The sequence below is a fragment of the Bactrocera neohumeralis genome, unplaced genomic scaffold (genome assembly GCF_024586455.1).
Source record: "Bactrocera neohumeralis isolate Rockhampton unplaced genomic scaffold, APGP_CSIRO_Bneo_wtdbg2-racon-allhic-juicebox.fasta_v2 cluster11, whole genome shotgun sequence".
NCBI classification, from domain to species: Eukaryota; Metazoa; Arthropoda; class Insecta; order Diptera; family Tephritidae; genus Bactrocera; species Bactrocera neohumeralis.
In genome coordinates, this window is record NW_026089624.1 from 3,153,436 (window position 1) to 3,181,015 (window position 27,580).

A 27,580-nucleotide genomic window follows, 5' to 3' on the forward strand; every position below is an offset into this window, starting at 1 on the left:
CAAGGAATACGTGTACCAAGTTTCATCATGATATCTCAATGTTTACCCAAGTTACAGCTTGCACGGACGGGCGGACAGACGGACGGACGGACAGACAGACATCCGGATTTCAACTCTACTCGTCACCCTGATCACTTTGGTATATATAACCCTACAACAACCGTTATGTGAACAAAACTATAATACTCTCCTTAGCAACTGTGTTGCAAGAGTATAATACGAAATAATTGTGTATGCCGTTGAGAACACTTATGTTTTAGATATGTGTACATATTGTCGGTATGTACAGTAGATTAGTTTTAAGTTATGTGTATGCACTCTGCATGTGGTGCATACATGAATTAGGATATGAAATTCTATAAAGGAGCTCTGGGCAACCAGGGCTGAGTACTATTTTATAACCGAAACCTTGGCGTTGTTATTTACAATGCCAAAGATATCTTCCTTTCACACCCTAGCGTTAAAGTCGCCAAGCACGATTTTGACATCGTGGCGGGGGCAGCTCTTATAGGTGCGCTGCAAGCGCTCATAGAAGACATCTTTGGTCAAATCGTTCTTTTCTTCCGTCGGGGCGGGGCGCAAATCAGCGATATGTTGAAGAACCTGGCTTTGATGCGGATTGGGGCTAGACGTTCATCCACCGGATTGAATAGTACTCGGCCACAAGGACCTACTCGTCTCAGTTCTTGTCCCGTCCACCCCTTTTTTTGGACGGCGGTGATGTCAGCCTTCACTCTAATGAGAACAACAACCAGCTGGGTAGGAACTAAGGAACCGGACATTCTAGATGCATGCCCTCGTAGTCTATATGTCGATTGCCATAGTCATCATCAAAAGAGGGGGTTTCTCATCCGAAGCAGTGGGTAATCTTTCATTGGGTGTGCTTTTTACGTGGCGGATCCCAAACCCAGCGCACAATTCTGTGAAGGGGATGTTTCGCCTTCTAACTTTAGCTCGCTTTCAAACGGATGTTCTTAGGCTACCCAGAGGATACTTGGTCAAAGACCGGAAGTCGTGAGCTACTTGAGCCTTATGTATATAACTTATACATTGACCGACATATGCGGCGAACATAATCGTTCGAAAATCCTGATATAAGCTACGTAAAGCCTTCAAGTTTTTGTCCAATTTTATTTACTTTAGATACAAATACACAACAAAATTTTAGTAAAATATGCATTTTCATTTTCGTTGAGGTAATTCACATATTGCGGTACAAAGTCATTTTATATTATGTTATATTGATTACTTTTTGATTTGTGTACTGGAAAGTTAAGAATAAGGTGGAATTTAAAATTGTGTTGCTTGCGAAGTATGCGTGGTTGTAGTCCGATTTCATCCATTTTCGTACTGTTACATAGGAATATAAGAAGAATGCCACATACTAAATTTTGTCGGTTGGATCCCGAGATATGTGAGTTCACCAAAGAGTGGGTGGTGCGACGCCTATCGTCCAGTTTTCACATCTGAGTGGTAAAACTTAATGTTTCTGGTGTAATTATACCGGCCTACAAAAAAATTCTTTTTGTTTGGTGCAGCTCTGTCCGTATCTGTAGTCGGTAAAGTAGGTAGTATTAAGATGAAGATAAAAAAATTTCGATTTTTTGAAATTAAAAAAGGTATATAACCCCTTAACTGTATTGCTGCTACTAGATGTCAGCTGACAGCTCTGGTTTACCTACAAGTCTTATTTTAGTTTTTTCCGGTTTTATTCAAAGTCTGTCAACCTGATTATCACTTTTATGAGATTAATAGTACAAATTTATTATGGAAAGTAAGTCGACTAGTTGCAGTAATGATCTTGACAATTTTTGTTATATATGCGGCGAGTTATAATGAAAAATCAACGGAAACCAATTAATAACATTATATATCGCTTGTATTCGGCTTACTTTGGTATTGAAACTGGCAATCAAGATAAAGATAAAACGAGAAATGTGACTGATCGTATTAGCTCACAAAATATACCTAAAATCAGGTCTAGAATCTTAAGCACCAAAATGAGTGTAGGCCAGTGTTAGTTATTGGTTTATTGCGCTTTTACTAACTTTGAATAGTGCCGTTATATGGGGAGTAGGCGTGGTCATCTTGCGATTCAATCCATTTCATATCTGTCGGTAGGAATTCCTATAATATTTGCACTTCTTTTGGATATCTCTCGCGAGAATTTTTAAAGTTTGAAAAGTCAACTTTATGAATATGTGATGGTTATTTTTGAGAAACGAAAATTAGTTTGTTAAATTTTAGTTTGAATGAAAAAACGAAAATTCCTATGTCAAATGTATGGGAACCTAAAAAAAAAAACAGCGACCCCTTAGAGTTAAGCTACAGCGCCTGCCTTGAAGGAGGATTTTTTGTGTGTCAAGCACTAACATTTGAGGGAATAATGTGGTGAACACATAGACGGCGACAGACTGCAAACTACATCTGTCAAATATTAAAATACACACGTTCTTAAGGGCAGTGTTATTTTGACAGCTGCACGACTACACGACTGCAGGCCGATAGTTGTCGTTCTCGCTAACTTCAATATCCTCCTATTTTTGCCAACGACAGTAGGACGACAGTAGAGTTGACAGTAGAATGGAAGATAGAAAGAGGATGTAGAGTGGTGATGCCACTAATATGTAAAATGTAAAATTATTCACAGCTCTAACAAACTTGACGTTATTTTACAAATAAAAGCATAAAATAGCTATATTATAGCTCTATTATATCATTTGTAATAACAATTGATAATTTAAAGCAAAAATATTGACCTATTTACTTATTTTTTGCATAAAAAATTTCACTTTGAACAAAATATTAAAATTTCATTGAAGTGAAAGGAATTAGTATGGCCACAACGAAATTGTGTACATACAAAATGGACAACGGCGTTGTTTTGTGTACATGCCGGCCATTGTGTTGTTGTTGCTTCTCAAAATGTACATGTAGTAAGATGAACAACGACGTTTTCAGTTCACTGTCGTGCTGTTGCAGTCTGTCGCAGTCATTGTGTTTACACTTTAAGAGTTGAAAATTTTTTTTTGAAGCACCCTAGTACGTATGCAGCAATGTTGCTCTAAAAATTAGAAGATGGCTAACAACAGCGAAGCAGTGCAAAAAACAGAATCAGTGCTAATTTCTAGCAGAAAGTAAAAGGAAGTCGTCACATTGGATATTAATGGGTACAGAATTACGACACAGTTATATTTAAAATACTTAGGCTTATTAACTTATACGAGGATGAACTACAAAACAAAAATTGAGAAAGCCTGCGAGAAAGCGGCGCGAGTTAACACGGCCTTAAGTCGAATAATGGCTAATACAGGTGAGCCAAGTCAGAACCAAAGACTATTATTGACAAAAGTAAGCCATTCAATAGTTATGTATGCAGCGCCAGATGAGCTAACGCGCTAAAGCAAAAACGTATGCAAAACCAGATAGATCCTTATTCAAAGTTGCCAGCGCTTTCCGTACGATATCCGCAGGCTCTTGGCTCTTGAGTTAAAAAGAGTGTGCGATAAGCTAAGGAGTGCAAGGAAGAAGACAGCAGAGTATAAAAGAATGACATTCTCTGTGGAATTCAGCGCCCAAAGGACGATAGACGCACAGGATGATTAAAAATGTTGAAACTTGGGTTAGAAGAAAGCATGGCGACGTTGATTTTTACTTGTCGCATTTACTAAGTGGCCATGGCTGTTTTAGGGAGTATCTTGACAAATGTGGTCATAATGAGGTAGAAATATGCTCATCTTTTGGTTATGAAAACGAGAATACTGAACATGTCTTTTTCCACTCTCCAAAGTATGAGATAAAGAGAACGATTTTAAAAACGCAAATTTCTGAAAAAATATTACCACCCATGTTGCGGTCAAAACAGGTGTGGAACAACGTTAAGCACTGGACCGCAAAGGTTCTTCAAGAGCAGCGAAGATTAGATCGACTGCGATATAGCAAGGTAAACCGCGAAAGCCAGTTCGAAGAACCCTGAGACGTTATAGCCAATAGGTTTAGGTAGTCCCGCAGGGAAATTCATACTAAGGGGGTATTCTAGTCTAGAATTTTGATAAAATCGTTTTTTTTCGCATATTCTTAAAGACCTTTAAGAATATATTCCCCAAAGGAATTTTTAAAATTCCTATTATTTACCGACTTATAGCTATTTTAGTGACGCAGCGTGCAAACCGGCTCTGCCGCATGAAAATCAAATCTTTAATCGCGTTTTTCTCGAAACTACTATTTTCAACACTTCTGACATGATTTCTCAAGTTCTAATGAACCGATTAACTTGAAGAAAAAATGAAGAACATCCAACCGCTGACAATGATAATGAACCTATACTTCAACAAGATGCGATTTCAAATGAACCTGATGTCCTGTTTGAGCCTCCAGTCACACCCCCACCTCTTCCTAAAACTCCGGAGCAAGTTCGTCCACTCCCTAGAATTCAACATTCTAAATCTTACAAAAGAAAGGTAAAACCCACAATCTTGACATCTACTCCATCAAAAGAAGAAAAGGAACACAGCAGCAAAGAAACCATTGGTACGAAAAGGAGTTCCGAAAATAATGAATAGAAAACGTAAAACCTACGTCGACTCATTATCAAACAAAGCAGATGCCTTAAGCTTCGCTGAAGCCGACAGATCTGTTGGTTCGTTTGTAGAACCAGACAGCCTTGGTGAGACCAAATTCGTACTTGTTCGATTTGGTGGGCAGGTAGATAAGTTCTATGTTGGCAAGATATTGTCTGAATGTCCGAATTCGGTAACTGTTGATTTTTTAAGAAAAAAGCCAGGTTCATGGACATTTTATGAACCATGTGTTAACGACATATCCTATATTCCAAAAGATGACATTGCCCTGAAGTTGCCGAACCCAAGCCATCCTGCAGGAACGTCCCGATCAGCTGCAACATACATATTTCATGTAGATATGTCGCAGTACAATGTAATGTAAAACTCGTCACTATATCTCAATTATTTTTTATGAATTAGCTCTTACCGGTATACAATATAAATATTAACATATGTATGTAGGTATTTCGAATTGTCATTTGTACCTTTAATGAATAACTCAGGTACCTGCCTTTAGTTGTTTTTACAATGAATTGCCTTGTTGATCTCTACCAATATAATATTACACTTTTTTTGTTACTTTTACATGAATTAATAAAATTTAAGCTCATTTTTTGTTAAACATTGTTTAATAAATATAAAAAATAGTTGTGCCACAAACTCAAAATTGCATTTTCCCTTTGACGATTGCGCCCCATCTCACTGACTAATTTACCCCATGGATGGGGCAGTTTCACCCTTTTGGGCATCTTGGGAAATCCGTAAAATTTGTATATAAATATGCGAGGTAGTCAGAATAAAACGGGTAAAATTTAAAGCCAACAAATGTAAGCTCTTAAACAAAAAAAGTTTTGAAAACCCATTAACAGTTTCTTTATGAGAGCACCTCAAAAAAAAAAAAAAGAGGCGAATGCTCCCCCTTCTACCCCACTTGCAGAAGCTACACCCATAAAGCAAGGTGCTACAAAGCACAAAAGGGTGAAAGATATTTCATATACTAAGCTTATTTCTGAGAGTGACAGTCTAATTCGATACTGCACTCGATTTTCATCTTCACCGATTCAAGACAATTCTGAATCGGTATTAGAAATCAAAAAAGAAAATCTAGGCGATTTCTGGACACGTCTCCAAGCTACGTACGTCGCTATCGCAGAATCTGACGAATTAGATCTACCTTAAAATTTTGAATATTTCATGGAGGTTATGAACAGTGGCCTTCCTTCCGGGACATGTTTACGGCCATATACATAAACCATCCTAAATTATTACCAGCGCAAAAATTTTATAACCTCAGATACAAAACCAAAGGTCAAGCAGGCTTCATAGTCCAACAGGTCGCTCTTAATGACAAAAATTAGATTTTTGGTTGAAAAGCTCTAAAGGCACGTTACGAAAACGAAATAATATTAGTCGACAAACTAGTGACGATATTAATGAATTTACCAAAAATCCAGAAAGAGAAGTGAAGAATTCATAAAACGCCAATCCACTACTTCAAATTGTTTGTCGATTCTATCGACACAGAATAGTCCCATTCTGCTAAATAAATGTACATCAGCCTTACCAGAAAAATCGTAACTTTTGTGCAAATGAAAGAATTTCTTACTAACCAATATGAAATGGCAGAAAAGGTAGATAAAAACTAGTCAGAACGAAAAAAGTTCATAATGACCTTAATAAAAATATCAATGGACCCAAGCCATAATAATTTAAATACATAGAAGCTTTTTAAGAATCAATCGTTCATATTAGAACAACATAAACACACGACAAATGAACTGTGTAAAGGAGGGCACAGGCTGAAATCTTGCGAGAAGTTTAAAAAATTAAATATTAACGAAAGAAATTCGCCAGAACAAAAGTACTATGTGCAAATTGCCTATCACATGCGCACAATCTTTATAATTGCGAAAACAAATTCAATTGCGTATATTGCCACAAAAGGCATCATTCAATGGTGTACTTCAATAATGTTCCCAACACACCCCAAAGTAGTAAAGCGCTTTCTCAAAAAGAACTACGAGTTAAGTTACAGCTGCAACTCCCGATAAAACAAATATCGATATTTGCCAAGAGACACCAGTTGCCCAAAGGCTAACACTTCCAACAAAACAAGCCAATTATGAAATTACGTGAATGGGCGGAAGAATAGAACAAAACTCAAATGGTAATATGTCACTCTCACACCTCTGCAATACAGCAGTTTCTAAGCATGGAAAAAAATTTACGTAGAAAAGGTGAGCTGAGACAAGATTATGATGGTGTCTTACAAGAATACCTCCATTTAGAGCACATGTAGGAAGTAAGCCCATGCGAAAAAACCATTAAAGGCAAATACTAATCATTCTACGTGCCACATCATGCAGTGTAAAGCCAGACAAAAAAACAACAAAAGTTAGAGTTGTCTTCAATGCCTCAAGATCCACCAGCTCGGGGAATTCCCTAAATTGTATTCTATTCACGGGACCCACATTCCAACCAGTTTTAATGCTCCTCATAATAAATTGGCGTATATACATACAAATACGTTTTCAATGGGGATGTCGAAAAAATATATCGACAAATAATGGTATATAAAGATGATCAAGATTTTCAACGAATTATTTTCCGAAAATCTCCCACTAAGTCCCCTACACAACTTTAAACTGAAAACAGTTACCTTTGGCGTAAACTGTTCCCCATACCTAGCCATTCGTACACTACACGAACTGGCAGAAGACAGAAAGTCAGAATTTCCTCTGTCAACAAATGTGTTGAAAACACAAATGTGTGTAGATGATATCCTGTCTGGGATCCACAGCCTTTCACAAGCATGCGAGTACTTATCACAGGTGATAAAGGGAGCCAACACCGCAGGATTTTCCCTAAAAAAGATCACAGCTAATCACCCAAATATCTTTAAAACTATACCAGACGATAATTTTTTGGATACTTATATTCGATAAGGAAAGTACAACAAAAACAATCCAATCCAATGGAATGCGATATCGGACCAGTTTTCATACACGACTGAGTCCATATCAGCATTATCCGCCATAACAATGATACAGATTTACCCTCAATGAGTGGAATTACACGGCTTCTCCGACGCCTCTTAAAAGGCACTATCTATGTGCTCTGTGGCGCTGTGCTACTAGCAGATTTACCCTCAATGAGTGGAACTACACGGCTTCTCCGACGCCTCTTAAAAGGCACTATCTATGTGCTCTGTGGCGCTGTGCTACTAGCAAAACTGGCTTCCATGGAGATAAATACAAATTATATATAGGGTCCGATTCCGAGATATTTCCAGCCTGGATAGAAAAGCCACTACACGCATGGAAAACATACTTATATTTCTAATCGAACGTCAGGTGTAGTGTAGTAGGATCAGCCACTTGGCGACACGTAGCCAGTGCGGACAATCCTGCTGATCTAGGTACAAGAGGGTTTAAACCCTCGCATGTCGCCACCACCACGCTCTGGTGAAATTGCTCCCGATGGATTACAGAATCCACCGATTCTTGTCCACAGTCGCCAATGCGCAACATAATTGGCCCAGAAAGTTGAAAAATCGACATATATCATACAATATTGACAAGTTCTTAGAGCAGCTTAACCTTAAACTACTAAGAGAATCGAGGACGAATAATAAAAACAGCTCACTCTTAGTTCTAAACTTATTTCTATACACGAAAGGTCTACTTTCTGCCAATGGTCGCCTTGCTAATTGAAGCCTAACATACAACGAACGCTATCTCATTATAATACCTAAGACGTCTCCATTTGCCACAAAATTCTTGAATTAACGCAGATTATGGCAGCACTTCCACCTGAAAGCTGCAATCACGCTTTACCTTTCACTACCACATGTGTCGATTTTGCTGGGCCTTTCGAGATAAAGCTGTTTATGCTAAGACATTCCACTCTCATGAAAGGCTATGTTTCTTGCATTGTATGTTTCACGACTTTTTTTGTTGCGGCATTTGCTCGCTTCGTCGCTCGACTTGGCTTTCCATTAAAAATCGTAAGCGATAATGGTAAAACATTCATTAAGCCCAAAGAGACACAGAAAAACAATTTGAGGATTTCTTAAAACAAGTGCCCTTTGATATCGTACAAAAATACGCCCCTCAAGGTATCAATTGGCAATATGGGGTATATATAGCGCTCATCATATGGATGGTTTATGGGAATCAGATGTAAAGAGCTTCAAGCCTCATTTCAAGAAGCTAGCTGGCAGCTACAAAATTAATTATGAAGAATTCACAACATTATTAACTAAAATCGAGGCCGTTTTCAACTCAAGGAACTCTCGCAACTCCAGAGCATTTTCTAAAAGGAGCACCCTTTATGGCCACACCTGAGCCAGGCGTGGATCCTTATTAAAAAGATGGGAAACAATTAAAATTCTCCATCATAAAATGCGCCAAGGATTGGAGATTGTGTCCTGATTCATGACGATTGTTTCCCCCTTACCGAATGGCGGCTTGGCGTTACCAAGGCTCCGGCGATCATATTCGCGTAGTCGATCTCCGTACGCAACCAGGAAGGCTAACAAGAACTCTCGTCAAACTACACTTTTTACCGGCCGCCAATAACCGCAAAACGAAACCGATAAAACCCTCAAATAAACCGGATATAAATTAATATTAAAAAATAATACCAGAAACAACATAACGACCCTCTCATGTCATATACCGTGACAGCAATGTTCATATCCACTATATGAAACAAAATTATAATTCAAATAACACTCCTCCATACAGATCAATAATGATACAGTCAGGCCACAAGCTCCGACACCAACCACTCGTTCGGCTATCAATGTGCCAGGCCAAGCGAACCACCACTACCATCACACCAACGGCTCCTCGCAATGGAATGCGAGCAATCAACAACCACACTATCAGCAGACCCGCAGCGCATTTGATGATTCATGTGTCGTCGACCCCACTGGTTGCCACACTGCGCCATCTTTAAGGGGTTGCCACCTCAGCAACGCCAGTAGGTGGTCCAGGCACACGGCCTTGTCTTTATTGCCTGGCGCCTACCCACAACGCACAGGAGTGTACATCGGGCAACCCTTTCAAGATATGTATGCGGCCTCATCGTACCATGCTGCACCGAACCACCAAACATGACATCGGTCAACAGCCTGCCGGCCGCAAGCGCGGCACAGTACGACGACCGCTAATAATCCGGGATGCACGGTCTTGTCGAACAATGAACCTATCATCATCCCGTAAATGGTGGCCACAGAATGGGACGTCAGAACGACGCTAGCAATCAGCAGTGTTGTAGCCACGCTCCAGCCACTGCAACGACTTCTAGGATGAGATATTCACCTAAGGGGCCAGTTCGTTTTGGATTAGCTAATGAACGTCGCACATAGGTTTCTGCTAGTGCATACTGCGGCTAAAAATATAAGGAGTTGTCGCAGGACAATGACATTTGGTACATCATTGTTTTGGATTCCAATCAAGAAAAAAATTAAAAAATCAAAATCACGCGCCCCTTTTTACGCCCACCTCCCATATAAGGTGAAACTTAATTTTTGACCTACAGCACTGATTTTTGGTACATAGCATTTTTATGACATTATATATGTTGGTGTTAAATTTCAATAATATCCGCCCACTTTTACGCCCACCTCCCATACAAACTAAATTCTCTTTTATCAAGTCTCTTTAGCAACTTTTTTACATCTTCGTGACATTCTAATTTTTTTAATTTTATTTTAGTAGTAGAAAAATGTTTATGTACGGACCCGAAGACATTAATAAGTAATGCATCACATCTTCGTTAGTGGATATGCGTCCAATTCTTCTGGAATGATACATCCTATAGTTCCTGTAATCCTTGTTATATATATATGGCATACTTTTGGGCGGTAACTTGCCATTTTAGAGTATCTCATTGTTTTTTTCAAGGGGGGCAATTTGGGGCAGCTGAATTTTGTTTTATCATTTAGCTGAGACTTCAGGCTTTAATTCGGTGTATGTATGTCGACAGCGGTAGACAGCGCTAAAAAGATACACCACTTTGAATTTGAAGAACATTGAAATTTTGACGTCCAAATTATGTTGTTCCACAATATTTTTTATGCATTATTTTTTTTAATGGATTTCGATGCAAACTTTTTCTTTGATACATATTATAAATGAAAAATAATAATAAAGTTGAATTTCAATAGTTGTTTTATTGTATCAATGATTTGACTTTTGAGTAAATTTTTTGCTAATTTTGATGTTTTCCACATTCACCAACTTTGGGCAGTTCTGGACAAAAAACTAATGCAGATAGAATCCTAATACTTTGGGAAAATAATGTATAGATAGTTGGTAACAAACTGTGAAATTTTCATTCAAATCAGACAACATGCCATTTTTGAATTTCAGCCACGGAAATACCAATGTGCGTCGCCGTCTTACAATTGTACAAACTGTGAGAAACAGATTTAAATCGAATCTCCGAATCCGAATCCGAAAGTAAAGACCATTTAAACAGGGTTTTTTTTTCTAAAAATGATAACAGTGCAAAGTCAGTTGTAAGTGGATGTGTGTAAGGTACAGTGTGCAGATAATATTTAAACGGGATTTGAAGCTTTATACAGCTGATACCAAAAACCACCCATATCGGGAGCTCTTGGGGGTATAAATTATTAATGCTTGGAGAGCATAAGTCAGGAGAGATCATACGTCAGGAGAAATTTGTTTAGTAAATTCAACAAACTGTTTTTCTGTGGCTCTTTAAGCCCCAATACAAGTTTTCCCATCGTCGCTCCTAAGTTTTGAAGGAAAATTGCGTCGTCCGACGAAGCGAGCAAATGTCACGAGGAAAGCTTCTTATGTAGTCATTCTATAAGGTAGGAGACCTTAAAATAGGCACCTTAATGTGGAAATGCCCAACAAAATCGACACGAGTGCATATATTTATCAGAATAGGGTCCCAATTGTCTGTGGGAATGTTTTGTGAAAACAGTGGACTGAAGTGTGATAAATTCTTTACTTGTTTTTATTTTAAATTTCGGCAAGTTCTTTCGTTTTCGTTTCTTGCTTTATGAGATTCCCAAGCCAAACTGAAGTTGTATTTACATACATTTTTTTGGGATGTACTGCAGGTCGCCTCCAGGCTGGTGCATCCTGGATATCGTTAAATGGCCTGCGGCCTTCACGTCCTTACAACTCCCTAGATGACGTTTTTGGCATCGAACTGGTTTTAGAGTGGAAAACTTATTTGGATCTGTTAGAACCCTGGGCTGGTGGTGGCGGCATTCTGGCACCTGAGTATGATGGAGTGACGTCCATCAGAAATGGCTGTCGGGCTAATGTCGAAACTGCCTCCGTCCCGTTAAAACCCTGGCAGGCCTCAGAGTACGGAGTATGGAGCCTTTATACACGGCGGAATCGCCAGCACTAGCAGAGGAACTTCTGCTAGATTTATGAAGGGATCCACAGGGGGCATTAGCAAAGGTGCTTTAGCTAGGAAGCTGAAGTCGGACCGTCGATTAGCGGCAAAAATCGTTGAACGCTGCGGTGGTAAGCATGCTGGTCAGGTATCTGAGCAAAAAAAAAATATGTAAGTGCCGGGTGGCACCATGGGCTGCACAAGCTGACTGGATGCGCCGATGAAAGATCGGCCATCTTGTATAAGAAGGCAGTATCTCTGGTGGGGAAGGTCTGGAAGGGAGCCAGACTGGTTAGTAAAACAAAGGAAGCCATCAGCTATGGGTCCGAGATGGTGGTACTGACTAATGGCACTCAAACTGCAGATGCGGAGGAGAAAGCGAAAGACGTTAGTGATGGTCAAACGGCCATGGATAATGACCCAAACCTCTCGGACGTGGCGAGTTCTGGAGGCGGTTCGTCGATCGGTGACTCCGTTTTCAGCCTCAAATAATTGTTTGAGGAGGTGAGGGTCGATCACGACCTGAGAGCTGAGCTAGCGCTCTTAGAGAAGAGTTTGAAAGATGAAATTCCTCCAAATTAACCTCCATCACGCAAAGGCGGCCTCCGCCAATCTGCTGCTTCGTCTGGAACAAGACGAAGCCGATGTGGTCCTGGTCCAGGAACCGTGGCTAACTGACAACGGAATCTCTGGACTGAGGACTAAGAGCCATAAGCTGCTGGCGACCAAGGATGCAGGTAGAAATAGAGCCTGTATTCTGGTCAGAAACGAACTAACGGTATTTCTTTTACCTAATTTCAGCAACGCTGTCGTAGTTACAGCAAAACTAGAGTGCGACACCGGGAATGTCTGGCTCATCTCCGCGTATATGCCTCACCATGATGAGGTGGAGCCGCCTCCCGCGTTGCTAAGGAGGACCTTGGCTGAAGCGTCCCGGAATGGTGCCGGTGTCATCACCGGTTCGGACGCCAACTCGCGACACTCGATCTGGGGGAGCTCGGATACCAACACTAGAGGTGAGTCGCTTTTTGATTTATTGTTAGCGAAAATCTTCGCATCTGCAATAGGGGAAATTCTCCAACTTTTGTGACCGCAGGTAGGGAGGAGGTTCTCGACCTAACCCTAGCCTCTCACGGGATTGCACTGCTGATCTCAAACTGGAGGGTTCTCGATGACCACTCCTTTTCTGATCATAGGTATATCGGGTATAGTCTAGCCGGAAAAAGTCCGCCTAGAAAATCTTTCAGAAATCCCAGGAACACGGACTGGAAAGGTTAGCGCAGAAGGCTTCGGCAAACCCTCCCACGCGCACCGGGGGTGGATGCGTCGGCCACCGCCGATGTGGTGGATGGGTGGGTCGAGGTTTTCAGCTCGGCGTGCAACACTGCACTGGAGAGCTCTTGTCCATTGAAAACACCGAAGGGCAGAGGGAAACCTCAATTATGGACTTTGGTACTCTCCGAAATTCGGGCGTCCAGCAGACGCTTATTTAACAAGGCCCGTAGGAGTGGGTTATCTAAATATAAAACAGGACTTTCGATATACAAGTCCGAGCTAAGAAGGGCTAAGAGGATCTCGTGGAAGAACTTCGGCGAAAAGGTGGAGACCTGCCACGAGTCCTCTAGATTCAGGCACATCCTCGCAAAAAACCCTGTGTCCCTGGGGTATCTCAAGGATGTAAATGGGAAGTGGGCGCTGAGCAGTGGAGAGACACTTCAGATGCTCCTTGATGCTCACTTCCCTAGTAACGCGTCCTCTGCGGAGGTATTTCTCGGAGCGTTGCATGCTGACAACACGGCCTTTGCCGACCTTCTGGATGAGCGTCACTTGGCATGGGCGATTAATTCGTTCAAACCGTTCAAGTCCCCGGGACCGGACGGCATCATACCAGCGCTGCAGCAGGCTGTTAAGGTATCATGCAGTTGTTGCTACCGATCTATGCGAACTGCATCCCAGGGGCCCGGAGACGAGTCAAAGTTACGTTCATCCCGAAGGCTGGCAGGGGCTCCCATGTCACGGCCAAGGATTTCAGACCCATCAGCCTCTCCTCTTTTTTACTTAAAACTTTGGAGACACTGATGCACTGGTATTTAAGGAGTCGCATTCCGAGATACTACCTATCAGGAGCGCAACATGCGTATCGTAAAGGCAGGTCGGTGGACACTGCCCTGCACACTATCGTGTCGTGGCTGGAGAAAGCCATCGAGGCTAAAGATTTCGCGGTTGGGACCTTCCTTGATATTGAGGGAGCTTTCAACAATGTCTTACCGGAGGCAGTCATAACTGCTCTAGAGGGTCTTGGGGTTGAATCGAACCTCAAGCACCTCATCTTCAGTCTTCTGTGTCAGAGTAGTCGAAACAGAATGGGGCAGCGCGCGCGCGCGGCGCAATGTGAGCAGGGGAACCCCTCAGGGCGGGGTTCTTTCTCCTCTTTTATGGATCCTACTCTTTAACGACCTTCTTAAGAAACTAGAGGATCTGGGGTGCGGGTGATTGTCTATGCAGACGATGTAGCACTTATGGTCAAAGGAAAGTTCCTTAGCACCGTATACGAGCTGACGCAGAGATATCTGGGCGTTGTAACAAAATGGGCGGTCGGATGTGGACTCGCCATCAACCCGAATAAAACTGAAATGGTTTTACTCAGTAGAAGATATAAGATCCCAGTGACACCTTTGCCGCAAATGGGAGGTATCCGCTGGTCGCATGTGTATCTAGGGCTCATCCTGGATAAAAAGCTTTCTTGGAAGCAGAACATCGAGGAGAGAGCCAAAAAGGCATCGATTGCCCTCTACTGCTGTAGAGGAGCTATTGGCAAAAGGTGGGGCCTCTCACCGAAGGTGGTCCTCTGGCTCTATGATACCATAGTTAAGCCCATAATGTTCTATGGAGTCTTTATGTGGTGGAGGGCTTTACAGAAGACCACACTTGCTAAGAAACTCGAAAGCGTTCAAATGGTTACGCTTATCAGCATGTGCGGTGCATTAAGGTCCACCTCAACCGTGGCACTTAATGCAATTCTGAACATAACGCCCGTGGACATTGCCGGAAGGTGCATGGCCGCAAAAGTGGCTATCAGGCTCAGGGAATCTGGGTTCTAATGGAGCGTGTATCTGAACACGCGGATATGCTCACAAGCTTTGACTTCATACCGGATCATCTGGATCCTGGAGTCGCCATATCGAACTCCGGCGGCTCCTTCACTGCCCATATACCGAAGAGGGAGGTTTGGGAGGGAAGAAGCCGTTGGAGGAGAGGGGCAATAAGCTTCTTTACGGGTGAATCAAAGCTTGGGGGGAAGGTTGGCGGAGGGGTCTACTGTAGGGAACTCTCCATTAAATCCAGCTTCAGACTTCCCGACTGTTGCAGTGTCTTCCAGGCGGAGGTCGCAGCCATCAAGGTGGGAGCAGATTTGCTGCTTCGGAGAGTGTATACCTTCAGGGAAGTGACCATTCTCTCAGATAGCAGAGCGGCGATACTAGCTTTGAACTCCCACCGAACTGGCGGGCGTAGAAATTAAGCGCCTTTGCAAATTTGTATTGGCTGCGAAGCGTTTCGCCGATCTTTAAGTCCGAACACGGGAGTTCTATTTTCAATGGCTTCACAAAGGAGTACATCTAGTCCACGTGCGATCTATGATCAGCCATCTAATCTAACCTAACCTAACATACATTTTACCACTTTTAAGGAAAATTTTTTTTATGCGACAACAAAATTCATTTTATTTTTTTAATATATTTTTATTTGTATTTGTATGCGAATTGTTTTACTATGATGCCAGCTTGACTTTTTGTTTTATATTGGAGGTGATACAATTTTTGTGCACTTGATAGAATTATGGAAACGACCGTGAACACGGGAAGACGGCTATTGATCATACCCACCATGAAAAATTTCAGTGTCACATTCCGGCACCTTGAGGTGGATGCTTGAACTCGCCTCCTGGCATTGAATTTATGACAGCTATACTCTCGGATGTGAATTAGATGCAGTTGCTTTAATTACAAATGATAGGAGATCATACCTTTTCTTTCTTCGTACTGGTCTAAGCACACTTCGTACTTGGCGTAAGCCGAGGATTTAAAATTTTCAGGTAGATCTGATGCGTCAGATTCTACGATTTCGTCATACGCAGCTTGGAGACGTGTCCAGAATTCAGAATAGCCTTGAATCGGGGAAGATGAAAAACGAGTGAAGTATCGAATTAGACTGTTACTCCCAGAAATATTCTTGGTATATTCAGAAATAATTTTTTGTTCTTTTAGATACTGTGTTAATTTAGATTCATTAGAATCTTCGTTCATGGGGAAACAATGAAATAAGTGAAAATAAGAAAAAACTCCTCTCAGTGCACACTGATAATAATAAATATGTATGTGTGGAGGTCATGTTGTCCGAATGGACGAAAACACTCCAGCTCTGAAAGTATTCGACGCTGTACCCGCTGGAAGCAGAGGAAGAGGAAGACTTCCATTCCGTTGGAAGGACCAGGTGGAGAAGGACCTGGTCACGCTTGGAATATCCAATTCTTATTATTATTGTAATTTTTTTTTTTGATTTGGTAATAACAATACGGTACGTTTCCGTTTTTAAAACTGCTTTTTATATTTTGTGTTAGAACCCCAATCATTTCTTTATTGTTTTGGTATGTTGCACTAGATGTCAAAAATCAGAAAAAGCCACTGTCGCCCTTACAACAGTACAACCCACTTAAAGACATCTCAAGAAACGACACATTGCCTTAATATGAATATCCCTGCGGGACTACCGTTAATATTACATCGCAAAGAAAGCAATACCTATTAGCTATAACGTCTCAGGGGTTTCCGAACTGGGTTTTCGCGGTTTACCTCGCTATATCGCAGTCGATCTAATATTCGCTGCTCTTGAAGAACCTTTGCGGTCCAGTGCTTAACATTGTTCCACACCTGTTTTGACCGCAACATGCTTGGCACTTTGTTATCTGGCAATATTCTTTCAGAAATTTGCGTTTCTAAAATCGTGCTATCCATCTCACACTTTGGAGAGTGAAGAAAGACATGTTCAGTATTCTCTTTTCCATAACCATAAGATGAGCACATTTCTACCTCATTATGACCACATTTTTCAAAGTACTCCCTGAAACAGCCATGGCCACTTAGTAAAAGCGTCAATTAAAAATCAACGTCGCCATGCTTTCTTCTAACCCAAGTTTCAACATTTCTAATCAACCTGTGCGTCCATCGTCCTTTGGGCGCTGAATTTCACAGAGAATGTCATTCTTTTATACAGAGAATGTCATTCTGCTGTCTTCTTCCTCGCACTATTTAGCATATCGCACACTCTTTTTAACTCAAGAGCTATTATTTTAGGTGGCAATATACCTGAAATCACTTTTGGGGCTTCGTGAGATACCGTACGGAAAGCGCTGGCAACTTTAAGTGCCCTTAACCGAAATAAGGATCTATCTGGTTTTGCATACGTTTTTGCTTTGGCGCGTTAGCCCGCACTGGCGCTGCATACATGACTATTGAATGGCTTACTTTTGTCAGTAATAGTCTTTGGCTCTGACTTGGCCCACCTGTATTAGCCATTATTCGACTTAAGTTTGTTTTGTAGTTCATCCTCGTATAAATTAATAAGCCTAAGTATTTTAAATTTAACTGTGACGTAATTAATATCCAATGTGACGACATCCTTTTACTTTCTGCTAGAAATTAGCACTGATTCTGTTTCCTGCACTGCCAGTTGAAGCTTCGCTGTTGTTAGCCATCTGCTAATTTTCAGAGCAACATTGCTGCATACGTACTCAATTTGATGCAGTTCTATTGCTACGATTGTCACCGCAATATCATCCGCATACCATACTATTTCCACTTCTTTCGGAGTTGGAAGTCGAAGGATTCCATCATATAGAATGTTCCATAGAAGTGACCCCAGCACCAATCCTTGTGGTACTTCAGCAGTAACTTCATACCGGCTTACCCCATCATCCGAGCCATACAGCAGTACTATATTCGACAAGTAGCTATTTATGATACGCAAGAGGAACGCTGGCGTTTTAAGAGCCTCTAATGCTTGCATTATGTGAGCCCAACTAGCAGAATTTAATGCATTTTTTATATCCAGAGTGACAACGGCACAACAACAGTGTCTTCTGCAAAAACCGTGATGCTTGTCAGATAAGACCTTTACTTCTTCAAGGTGTTTTTCTAGCCGATCACAAATTATCCGTTCGAGGATTTACCAGTAGTTTCGATCATACAGAGGTGCCTTGGGTTTGATGGCAGAAATTAATACCAGCAGCTGAACACTCTAATAAAGTTTTACCGTCTCTATTAACTTCTGCAGCTCGAATTATTTTCTCCAATAGCAGATTGAAGAAGTCGCACGAAAGAGAGTCGCTTTGTCTGAAACCTCGTCTGGTATCGAAAGGCTCGGAGAAGTTCTTCACGATCCTGACGGAGCTTTTGAGGAGGCTTATCCCATGGTAGTTGGCGAAGTTTGTGCAGGGGTATGTTGTGCAATAAAAATAAAGCAAGCTCGACGGACCCATAATGGGCAGCTTCCTGGTCAGCGTCTGTTCACTATGTTAGGTGCGGCTGATTAAACCTACCTGACCGGTACACGACGAAGTATACTGGGAGTCCCTTTAACTTTTCGCCAACGACTTCTCCGCAGACGAAATGTAGAGGTGAGCTTGTCTGTGCCGATGTATCAGTTGCGGCGTGTGTCAGTAAACAGGCACCTCGGTCCTTGGTCAGGAAGTGTGCATTGGGCATCGGAGGCTACTGCCTATGTTGCCACGGGTGAGAGCTAGTAGTCCGTGTTTTCCGGGACCGAAGGACTGGCCTCAGGGAACTGGGGTAGGGGCATTGTTTCCGAGGTTATACCCGTTCTAGTCTATTTCGGCCCACCCCCTTACACACGATGCGTTGTAAAAACAGAAATTGATGGATAACTATATGAGAAACAGCACAATCAGTACAAGTTATGGAAGCAACTTTCGTGGAAACATAATGAGTAGTCGCACTGAAGGTTCCAGCACAGTGGCAGATCTGACAGTCACTACTCCAAGTGTGGAGGTAGACCCCTTCAAGCGCGTTTCAAGAATAGCACGATCGCCTAACCAGACGCTAGTAATTAATAAGCCGTTACGGGCAAGGTCGTCACCACCAGCCTTAGAAGATAGTGTACCTCAAGCCAAAGTGGCACAACACCATGTAAACTACATTTCGGAACTAGGTAGTGCTATAAAGAAACTAACCGAAGCAATTGCGGAAGCCAATCGAAAATAAGTGAATAATCCAAGTAGTTTTGACTTGAGTGCAATAAAGAACCCCAGGGTAGCGTATGCGGGAACACAAGTAGCGGTACTAAGCCTCCCTGCACATGAAGCAAGGATACTGCTAAATATGAAAAAATTATAATAGGCTGGGTAGTTTGTAGACAAAGAGAAAAGCCTAATCTGAAAAGGTGTTTCAGGTGCCTGGAATATGGACATTTGGCGGCAGCCATGATGATAGGAGCAAGTGCTGTCTAAGATGTGGCGAAAACGGACACTTCGCACAGACGTGCAAAACTGCGTCTTATAGTGCGTGCAAAAATAATTGTAGAGAAAACTCGAGGCAGTAAGAAATCCCCGTTATACCAAGAAGCGTACAAAAAGTACAATAAATGAAAGTCCTTCAACAAAACCTAAATCACTGCGAGGCTGCGCAAAAGCTGCTTGTGCAGACGGTGTACGAAGAGAAGGTGGACGTATCAATACTATGCGAACATTATAAAAACTTAGATAACGCTACATAGGTATCCGACATAACGACCAAAGCCGCCATTTGGTCCTGCGGAGGCCAAGCTTTCCAAGAAAAGCCGCTATTGGGAAAGGCCTATTTCACACGAGCCAAGGTCTGTAGAATCATATTTTATAGCTGCTATATTCCACCGAGTGTTCCACAATCCTCCTTTGAGAGGATACTAGATGACCGGGTTCATAAAAACCTAACAACTACGAAGAACGTGGTACAGGCGACTTTAATGCAAGGGCTGCGCAATGGGGAAGTATTAGTACAAACAAGCGAGGAGACGCTCTGCTCATGGCGCATAAGCAATAAAAAGGAGTCCTGTTTCAAAGAGCTCTGCGAAAACGCTGAAGACAATCCATGGGGCGATGTGCACAAAGTAGTTATGACAAAACCTAAAGGTGACAAAGGGAAAGTACCGACATATCCCACGCTATTAAAAAGCGTTGTAGAAACCCTTTTTACTACGCAGGTAAATTAACCTCCATTACAATCAAATACGTTTACGGTCATATACGCACTACTGGTTACCGACGAGGAAGTGATAGGAGCAGCGAAAAGGTTTGGAAATACGAAAACACCGGGCCTAGATGGAATCTCCAACAAGCCTTTGAAAATTGCGATGACACACGCGACACGCAAAACGCAGAACAACAACATTTTCATTCATGACCGCTAGCGCACTTTCAAGAAGCAAACTCGCTTCACTCATAAAAGCATCTACCGTCACATCTAACCGAACATGCCTTTGCCAAGAGGCGGCTTTTCCCGACGATGGCAAACGCAAAAATTCATAAATATACATTACATATATAAATGGTCAGGATGATAAGAAATTTAGAAATCCGGGTGACTGTCTGTCTGTCACTGGCTTTGGTTCCTGGAAGTTGCAATAGTATAAAGTGTTCGGTTGCACCCTTACTTAGTCCTTCCTTACGTGTTTTTTGTTTTTTTTTTTTTTTGGGAAGTTCATCAAGTAACAAACATCTTAAAGGATTTGATTTTTAGGATTCGTTAACAGTAAAAATAGGTACTATATTATATTTTAATAAAATTGTGTTAAGAAGTATTCTAGTAATAAGCACGCAGTATTTATTAGTTGGTAGTTGATGTTTAATGTACTTTGTTTTTTCTTTAAGTAGGTACATACCCAAGTTAAATAATTAATTTTCGTTTCAATATATTTTTTTTTCTCTTTTTTTAAACGTGATTGTTCGCAGGCATGTGCTAAAGCCTTAGCCAATGGAGATGTTCGATTAATTCCCGGGTGCTCTGCTCTAGATATTTCCTGCAGTCCTCCCGATCTTGCGGGCGTGAGTCGCCACCAGACAGTAACTAGTTGGTATTCCCATCATGTTCCTACCTTACCTTGATTACTGTTTGGCTGTCTACGTAGATGTTGACTCAGGAATTGTCAGCTCCGCGGTTTTCGCAATAGCAATGACCTCAGCTAAAAATATACTGCAGTGGTCTGTCAACTTAAAAGTTTGCCTTATGCCTAACTCTGGACGGTATACTCCCACACCAACTCTATCGTACATTTTCGAGAAATCAGTATCGATGTTAAGAGTGTTGCGCGTAGCTAACATACATAAATTTTTCTATATTTACTTTGAACCTTCTTTCCAGGTGAAAAGTAGTGTCATGTAGTCGGTGTTTGCCCAACCGCCATTACCCTCCGAGCTATGCCCGAAGGTTCTATATGAAAATTTTCCTGCAGCTAGTAGTCGACCCGCCGATTTTGCTGCGCAGTTTCCAGCAAAGAGGTCTACTGGTGGCAAGTTTAGTACTAGTTCAAGAGCCACCGTTGGAGTTGTTCGTAAGGCTCCCGTTAAGCACAGCGCAGCGAGCCTCTGAACCCTCTCCATTGGCTTCCGGTAGGTGGATTTCCGTAGTGTAGCACCAGTGCATGAGAGTGTGAGAGAGCGCCCAGGTTGTGCCGAGCATCTGCCTACACGCTAATAAAACAGTGCTAGCTTTCCTCACACTTTCTTCCACGTTGTGCTACAATAGCAGTTTGCTGTCCAAAGCTATCCCAAGGTAGTCTTTGAACGCTCCAGAAATTTCCAGGAATCTTATATTTAAGAGCCCTTACCATATTAAATACTAGTGTTTGGAGTGCAGTCTCTGCTGATCTGCCTTTTGTATATGCGTGCTGCGCCTTGGACAAGCTTCTAGATAGCGCTGCGGTCCTAATGTGCGCGTCCAAGATCTTCTCTAGCGTTTTCAGCAAAAAGGAAGTTAAGCTTATAGACCTAATATCTTTTGAGTAGGTTGGTTTGTTTCTACCTGCATTCGGTATGAAAACTATCCTAGCCTTTTTCCTTGAGTGTGGTACATAGCTGAACTTCATGCATCCCATTAAAATCGCTTTTAGCAATGGCACAGAAAGACAGAGCGAATTCTTAGCATCGCTAGAATGATTCCGTCCGTACCGCGAGATTCGTATTGGTCGAATAAGTGGATTGCCCATTCTATTTTATTCTCTGTAAAGATGTTACCGCACTACTCCCTGGCCTGGACTTAATATGTCCTTACAGCCTGGAAAGTGTATACTGACTAGATTTTCCAATGAGTCCTGGAAATTTTCCGTCCTTTCTCCGCTACTTTTGCGAACTAGACTAGGCGAGGCGAGGTTTTTGGATAATAGTCTCCTAAGTTTCGCTACCTCTTTGGTCTTTTCAAGTCCACTTCAAAAGTTTTTCTAGGCTTATGGCTTTTTCCTGTGTACCAACTTCTTGTAGTCTCTTAGAAGAACTTTTGTGCTTGAGTCGCAGCGTAGGGCATGCGTAGTGAAGAACTGTATTTATGACATTTGTAAATACAGTAATGCCTTTTTCAAGTTCTTCATGTGAGTTATTCATCCAAGGTCGAATCCTCTCGCTTATTAATACCTGCCTGTAGCGATCGCACTTTGTATTCAGGCTGAACTTGAGAGGATTCCATATTCCGCCTGGTACCTCGCTTTGGCCTTCAATCGCTCCTTGCTTGGCTTCTTCCGAAATTCTCTCTTGTTACCACAGTTGGAACCCTCGATCGCCTTTACAGGAGAGCGAAGAAGCTCCTCTTCTTTTTCCGCGTTAATGCTTACAGTGCTTTCTTGGTCCGAGTCTTCATTGACTGTGGTACCTTTGCGATGTGAACTTGTTTGGCAATAGTACTACAATACCGCAACCTGCTCTCTTGTCTTCCACTGACGTTTGGACTGGTGTCGCAGTCCGCTAGTCCTACCTGCTGAGTTTTTGATTAGGGGGCTTTACCCCTGGCGTTTTATACCTACCGCCAGGTATCTAGTTAGCAATGGCCGTTGTATTACCCATTCACTTCTGAGGATGCATATAAAGCAGTACAACATAAGGAAATGATTTGGGAAATACGTCAGCCTTCGCCAGGAGCTGCCTGTCTGCAATGTAATGACTCTGCCAGGAGCCAAATTGAGATAATGTTGTAAGGTGCCATACTCCTGGCCCAGTCGACACCCGCGCGGAGACTACAGCTAAGAGGAATTTCTACCGATCCGACAGATCATAATTAAATCCGCTAATATTCTGGATGCTATAATGGCAGCAAAAAACACACATCAACAAAAACAAAGACAGGTTAGACGTCAAGAAGCTGCAATCACACTCAGAGAGCTGCACGATTTTCTACTCAACTTACACTCCTGCTCCTTGAGAGCACTCGTCAACAACTCGGTATTAGACAACTGAAGTCCCATTTCAAGTTCTTTACGGACAGCTGCAACCGAAACTATTGGTTTTCAAAGAAAACACGTTGATACGATGCGGAGTGCCGTGGCGCAGTGGAGAGAAAACAGACTGCCAACACGTGTGAAATGAGTTATATACCGAAAGTTGAAAAGGACAGCGAGCGGAATACGTGCGGGATGTGAGAATTGAAGAACAAAACAAGACGCATTTTCACACAAAACAAAGAGAGAGACTAAAATGCCTGAGTACGAAGAGCTCGACAAGCTGGTCCCAATGATACGGCAACTAACAGAAGGTTTCGAGATCGGAGAATACCCTTGCGGAACTCCCAGAGGTGATCTAGTTACTGATGCACAGCGCGTACTAAAATTATGGATGCAACACTTCTTCAGCCTCCTGAGTGGCAGAAAAAGCATAACGCAAGGAGAAGGCGAACCTGATTCCCCAATCGATTACGATTGAGCAGAGGTTCCCTTGTCTGACCATAAAGAAGTTCCAATAGCAATTACCCGCCTGAAGAACAACAAAGCGGCGGGGGCCGATGGATTGCCGGCTGAGCTATTCAAAAACGGCGGCGAAGAATTAATAAACATCACTTTATATAGAATATGGTCGGACGAAGGCATGCCCAACGATTGGAATTTAAGTGTGCTCTGCCCAATCTACAAAGAGAAAGACCCCACGATCTGCGCCAACTACGGTGGGATAAGCCTCCTCATCGCATATTAAGTTCTATCGCGTTTTGTGTGAAAGATAAAAGCCCACCGTCAAAAAACTGATTGGACCTTATCTGTGTGGCTTTAAGCCTGGGAAATCAACAACGGACCAGATATTCACCTTGTGCCAAATGTTGGAAAATACCCGTAAAAATAGACTCGACACACACCACCTCTTCGTCGATTTTAAAGCTGCTTTTGATAGCACGAAAAGGTGTTCTTTATACTGCGATGTCTGAATTTGGTATACCCGCAAAACTAACACGGTTGTGTAAACTGACGTTGAGTTTGATATTGCTGCATCAGGATCGGGAGGGACCTTTCCGAGCCGTTCGTGTTCAAACGAGGCTTCCGACAAGGCGACTCTCTTTCGTGTGACTTCTTCAAGGTACTCTCGGAGAAATTCGAGCTGCGGAACTAAATGGTTAAGATACAATCTTCTATTAGAGTGTACAGTAGATGATTTCGTCTATCTTGGAACCAGTATTATCATCAACAATAATGTCAGCCTACAACGCAAAATAACTCGTGCCAACAGGTTACATCTGATAATGATAAGACCCCGACCCCGTTAGAAAGACCAGGTGGTGAAGGATCTGACTTCGCTTGGAATTTCAAATTGGCGCCACTTTGCTAAAAAACGAAACCATTGGTGCGCTGTTGTAAACTCGGCTATAACCGCGAAAGCGCCGTCTGTGCCAGTAAAGAAGAAGAAGCAGAAGTACTCTCAGTGCTCAAATACTTTTCTTATTTCATTAGTAATTTTATTTACTTGCTCTATCGTGCTATGTTTTGCACGAAAGGCGAACTGATGCGTTGTTATTTGTGTGGAGTAATCTTTGATTGTAACACTTTTTCAAATAATTTATATAGACAGGGTAGAAGACAGATTGGTCTGTATGAAGACGACTGTCTTGCCAAGGTTTATCCATCAGAATAATAATATCATTTAGCATTTTTGGAGTTATTATCCTGTTTTGGTGACTTTTTTGGATTAAGTTCTTTTATGATTTCAATAACTTCAAAAGGTGAAGTCTTAAAAGACTGGAGCGACTCGTTAGCTGTGTTGGGGAAGATTGACAGCGTAAAGTTGTTCTTTGTGCAATTATGTTCAAATATCTTTTCTAGGCGATTTTAGATTTTGCCATTTGTGGCTTCATGGTCTTTTGGGCTTTGCAAAGTAAATTTTGCTTTCTTGACACATCTTTTTCAAATACATTGCGTTTAAGCGCTTTTTTAATTTACGTAGAGCAGGTTTTAATTGAAGCTGAATGAAAAGACCATTTTCGTTTTTCCTGTCTTTGTACTGTTCTTCGAATATGGGTTGTTCCCATAGCTTTATTAATAGAGAAAAGTGTTTAGAAGATAGGTCAGTACATGTATCAACTGTTATGTGCTATTTATGTACCTAAGTATATATTAAAATTTTTTTACAATCACTAGGCTAAAAAGTCTTTAAAATTAATGTTTGTAATTTTAAATCGAGGTGGGCAGTAGTATATAGCCGACAAGTTTAAGTTCCCGCTGCGTTTTTTGTTGATATTGTTGTAGCTTGTAACTGCGCTGTAGCATGAGATTCTAATGCGTGGATGTTTAATCGTTTTCTAACCAACACTACTGTTCCACCATGTCCCTTTCCATCTAAGGTAACATAGAGCCCCAGTATAAAGAAATTGTAAATCGTGTCATAATTCCACTTTGTTGATTTTCGGGCATTTGTGTAACGTTGTCTTTCAATAAATTTGCATAACACCCTTGTGTAGTAGTGTCCTTAAGATTTACTGGTTTTGAAATATGGACAGGGATTTCTATAATTTCGTTAGGAGGAATATTTCAAATTTGGTTACGACGTTCTTGAATTCCGACAAACAGTTTCGTTTTCAAAGCTTTACATACATACATATATACGGGGTAACCCTTATAGTTTGCAGTGTGATTTCCAACACAATTACTACATTTTTTTATATAAATCCTATTTCTTAAGAGTACATTTTGAAGTGAGATGTAGATATTCCGTGTGTCCATACCCTTGGCAGCTTGTGCATTGTACTGGACCATTTCTTTTATGTGGTTCCTCAACGGTAATTCTGCGATAGAACAGATATTATAAATTGCAAATAGGATGTATTTCATTTTTCTTTAGTTGGTTAGAATTTGGCATCAATTCTATTTTGAACATTCGTTGTGGGACTCTATTTCTTTTAAAAATATTTACTATTGCTTTAATACTAAAACAACATTCTTCCCGTGCTTGTTTAACACCTTTAAAGTCTACTGAAGACTCTATACTTTTTATGACAACTAACCGGTTAGAACTAAAAATCTGCACAATTTTATTTCAGCATAACTCGAAAGATACTATTAACAGAAAGGTAAGCTATTGCATATAGTATACTTATATTATTTTAAAGATGAAAAAAATAATGAGCTTCAAAATACGGGCCATTGTCAGCAACCCGTCTCAGTTTAGTCAGGATACTTGAGCAAGCACGTTGTACACCATTAGTATCAACTTCCTTAATTCACTTCCGGATGCGACGCGTCAGTTGCTTCAAATTTTTAGCCTTCCAACCATTTTTGTACACTAAATCTTTGACTTCTTCAACGAAATCCTCAATCGGTTGACGTTGTGTTAAGTTTGTCGGGTTCTTTTCTTTAGGCACAAAGTAGATGTTTTTGTTGACCAAGAATTCCAATGTCGCATTTACATAATAAAAAGAGGCCAAAATACGATAATCGTTTTTATGGTGTTTATGTATGAGAGAAACCAAAAATTAGGAGAAACTGTTGTGTAGAGCATATCTTTGGATTCAAATTTTTTTTTAACTCGTACTTTATTTTGGGAGGCGTTATAGACATATCGTATGTGTAATAAACATCTTTGCCCGGCATTTGTGGCCCGCTGAGTGAAAAGTAGCTCTCGTCATCCAAAAGAAATGATTTTCCACTTAAATTCTTGCACATCCATCGACATTTTGATTTTACTAGACTTATATGTTCTTCGGTGTACCCTGGACAACACTGCTTTTTTCTGGCTTTAATGTTTTGCAGATATATGGCTGTAAGTATTCGAATTTTCGTGCGGCTACGTTTTGACTTATGCAATCCTTATTGCTGAACGCTGTCTTCAGCTTCGGAATGTAGCACTTAATATTCAGTATATTGTTCTTCTGGAGGCACCTTCCGCCATAAAATCCACAAACGTAAACTTTTTTCCAGCGGTTTCATATTTTTGAAGTTATACTTCTTATACGAGTTCGGAAAAAGTTGCGCTAAATGTTTAATGCTTACTAGGGTGGGTCGATTCCGGACTTTTTTCGATTCGAGATTTCTAATAGTGCGGAAAAGTTGCCTTAGTACTTCCTGATTCCAATGCAACCCCAACTCCGGCCTTGAAATTTCAGAAATTCGCCTAAAATCGT

At 41.4% G+C, this 27,580-nt stretch overlaps 1 protein-coding gene and 1 pseudogene across 1 annotated transcript in view; one reads left to right on the forward strand and one right to left on the reverse strand.

The window, feature by feature from the left end:
* Positions 1 to 27,580, reverse strand: part of LOC126765675 (uncharacterized) — a 784,771-nt gene that overhangs the window by 738,730 nt on the left and 18,461 nt on the right. The window lies entirely within an intron of this gene.
* Positions 12,298 to 20,213, forward strand: LOC126765856 (uncharacterized; annotated as a pseudogene).